The following is a 4,047-nucleotide window of genomic DNA, read 5'->3' as shown; positions in this document are numbered from 1 at the left end:
ATATATAGAGGCACCATAATCTTTCCAGAGTCGAGGGCCTCTAAAGGTCTTAATCTGGCCCTGAACATCACCAATAGCATCTGCTGCCCAGCCACAAAGGGGAAAGTTCTTTGTTTTAGAGATACAGCGTGTGATCAGGCCCTTCGGCCCACTGAGTCCACACCGACCAGCGATCCCCGCACACTAACATCATCCTACACACACACACTAGGGACAATTTACATTTATGCCAAGACAATAGACAATAGACAATAGGTGCAGGAGGAGGCCATTAGGCCCTTCGAGCCAGCACCACCATTCAATGTGATCATGGCTAATCATCCCCAATCACTACCCCGTTCCTGCCTTCTCCCCATATCCCCTGACTCCGCTATCTTTAAGAGCCCAATCTAGCTCTGTCTTGGAAGTATCCAGAGAACCGCCCTCTGAGGCAGAGAATTCCACAGACTCACAACTCTCTGGGTGAAAAAGTGTTTCCTCGTCTCCGTTCTAAATGGCTTACCCCTTATTCGTAAACTGTGTGGTCCCTGGTTCTGGACTCCCCCAACATCGGGAACATGTTTCCTGCCTCTAGTGTGTCCAAACACTTAATACTCTTATATGTTTCAATATGATCCCCTCTCATCCTAAATTCCAGAGTGTACAAGCCCAGCCGCTCCATTCAAGACAATTAATTAACCTACAAACCTGTACGTCTTTGGGGTGTTGGAGGAACCGAAATATCTCGGCGAAAAACCCACGCAGGTCACGGGGAGAAGGTACAAACTCCGTACAGACAGCGCCCGTAGTCGGGATCGAACCGGGGGTCTCTGGTGCTGTGAGGCAGCAACTCTACCGCAGCTCCACCCGTGCAAAGCAATGAATTTTCTGGATGTTCGCAGCCGTGTCAAACGGATCAGAAGCTAATTTTAGAAACCTCCTCTGCCATCCTGTGGCTGAATATCCAATTAGCATAGATAGTGCAGGGAGAGATTTAGACTCACATAACAGCACAGAGCAGGAACAGGCCCTTCGGCCCACCATGTCTGTGCCGAACATGGGATGGCGGGACTGTCATATGAGGAAGGATTGGAAAGACTCGGCTTGTATTCACTGGAGTTTAGAAGAATTAAGGGTGGGAAATCTTATAGAAACATATAAAATTATAAAAGGTACACAAAATTGCTGGGGAAACTCAGCGGGTGCAGCAGCATCTATGGAGCGAAGGAAATAGGCGACGTTTCGGGCCGAAACCCTTCTTCAGACATTATAAAAGGACTGGTCAAGCTAGATGCAGGAAAAATGTTCCCAATGTTGGGCGAGTCCAGAACCAGGGGCCACAGTCTTAGAATAAAGGGGAGGTCAGTTAAGACTGAGGTGAGAAAAAACTTTTTCACCCAGAGAGTTGTGAATTTGTGGAATTCCCTGCCACAGAGGGCAGTGGAGGCCAAGTCACTGGATGGATTTAAGAGAGAGTTAGATAGAGCTCTAGGGGCTAGTGGAGTCAAGGGATATGGGGAGAAGGCAGGCACGGGTTACTGATTGGGGACGATCAGCCATGATCACAATGAATGGCGGTGCTGGCTCGAAGGGCCGAATGGCCTCCTCCTGCACCTATTGTCTATGTTTCTATGATGCCAAGAGCATCTCTTATCTCCATGCACAGAATCCATATCCCTCTGCTGATGTCATCAAGCTGGAAAGGGTGCAGAGAAGGTTGGCACGGTGGCGCAGCGGTAGAGTTGCTGCCTCACAGCGCCAGAGACCCAGGTTCGATCCTGACGATGGGTGCTTGTCTGTGTGGAGTTTGCACGTTCTCCCCGTGACCTGCGTGGGTTTTCTCCGGGTTCTCCGGCTTCCTTCCACACTCCAAAGACGCACAGGTTTGTAGGTTAATTGTAAATTGTCCCTAGTGTGTGCAGGATAGTGTTAGTGTGCGGGGATCGCTGGTCGGTGCGGACTTGTCGGGCCGAAGGGCCTGTTTCCGCGCTGTATCTCTGAAGTCGAGGAATAATCTCAGCCTCTCCATTCTGCGGACTCGGTGACTTAGTGCAGCTTAGTTTAAGAGACACAGTGCGGAAACAGGCCCTTCGGCCCACCGGGTCCGTGCCGACCAGCGATCCCCGCAGACTAACACTATCCTACACACACTAGGGGACAATTTACATTTACACCAAGCCAATTAACCTACAAACCTGGAAGTTTGTCTTTGGAGTGTGGGAGGAAACCGAAGATCTCAGAGAAAACCCACGCAGGTCACGGGGAGAACGTGCAAACTCCGTACAGACAGCACCCGTAGTCGGGATCAAACCTGGGACTCTGGCTCTGCGGCTCATCCAGTTAAAATGCTTTCTACAGCGCATCTGCCTCCGCCACCACCCCCAGCAGCAAGTTCCAGGCACCCACAAAAAATACATGCCCCGCACACGCCTCTCTCACCTTAAACCCTCCGCCATTTTAAACTTTGGGCTTTTAAGAATGGTGTCAATACCTGGTGACTCTTGCAAGCTGTCTGAGTAGGCTATTTAGTTTAGTTCACAGATACAGCGCGGAAACAGGCCCTTCGGCCCACCGAGTCCATGCTGGCCAGCGATCCCCGCACACTAACACTATCCTACGCACACACTAGGGACAATTTACACACACACCAAGCCAAACCCGAAAACCCACGCAGGCCACGGGGAGAACGCACGAACTCCGTACAGACAGCCGTAGTCAATAGACAATAGACAATAGGTGCAGGAGTAGGCCATTCGGCCCTTCGAGCCAGCACCGCCATTCAATGTGATCATGGCTGATCATCCCCAATCAGTACCCCGTTCCTGCCTTCTCCCCATATCCCCTGACTCCGCTATCTTTAAGAGCCCTATCTAGCTCTCTCTTGAAAGTATCCAGAGAACCGGCCTCCACCGCCCTCTGAGGCAGAGAATTCCACAGACTCACCACTCTCTGTGTGAAAAAGTGTTTCCTCGTCTCCGTTCTAAATGGCTTACCCCTTATTCTTAAACTGTGTGTGGCACCTGGTTCTGGACTCCCCCAACATCGGGAACATGTTTCCTGCCTCTAGTGCGTCCAAAACCGTTAACAAACTAGTCAGGATCGAACCCGGGCCCTCTGGCGCTGTGAGGCAGCAACTCTACCGCTGCGCCACCCTAAACTCCCCCCCCCTCGGCACCCTCTCTAAGATACAAACATCCATAGTGACACGGAATACTGGGGAAAATGGCAGAGGCTGCCGGTTGTCATGGAAACGCTCATCTTTTGCCTTTCATGGAGAGGAGAACGGAAATTCTGTGCAGAATTAGTCACCGCTAATCCTGTGACTCACTCGACCGTAACCTGACCTACATATCCACCCATTCCCAATCCTAACGCAAGCCTGTTATCCCAAAGGATGAGAGGTTTTGTAAGTTCGGTTTTTAGTTTAGAAACATAGAAACATAGAAATTAGGTGCAGGAATAGGCCATTCGGCCCTTCGAGCCTGCACCGCCATTCAATATGATCATGGCTGATCATCCAACTCAGTATCCTGTACCTGCCTTCTCTCCATACCCCATGATCCCTTTAGCCACAAGGGCCACATCTAACTCCCTCTTAAATATAGCCAATGAACTGTGGCCTCAACTACCTTCTGTGGCAGAGAGTTCCAGAGATTCACCACTCTCTGTGTGAAAAAAGTTTTTCTCATCTCGGTTTTAAAGGATTTCCCCCTTATCCTTAAGCTGTGACCCCTTGTCCTGGACTTCCCCAACATCGGGAACAATCTTCCTGCATCTAGCCTGTCCAACCCCTTAAGAATTTTGAAAGTTTCTATAAGATCCCCCCTCAATCTCCTAAATTCTAGAGAGTATAAACCATTCTAGAGGTATACAGCTCAGACAGAGGCCCTTCGGACCACCGAGTCCGCACCGAATGGGCGACGTTTCGGGTCGAGACCCTTCTTCAGACTGAGGTTGGTTTGGTTTGGTTAAGGGATACAATGTGGAAACAGGCCCTTCGGCCCACTGAGTCCAAGCCGACCAGCGATCCCCGCACATTAACACTATCCTACACACACACACACACAC

This window comes from Amblyraja radiata, chromosome 7 (genome assembly GCF_010909765.2).
Source record: "Amblyraja radiata isolate CabotCenter1 chromosome 7, sAmbRad1.1.pri, whole genome shotgun sequence".
Lineage (NCBI taxonomy): Eukaryota > Metazoa > Chordata > Chondrichthyes > Rajiformes > Rajidae > Amblyraja > Amblyraja radiata.
This window is presented reverse-complemented; position numbering follows the sequence as displayed.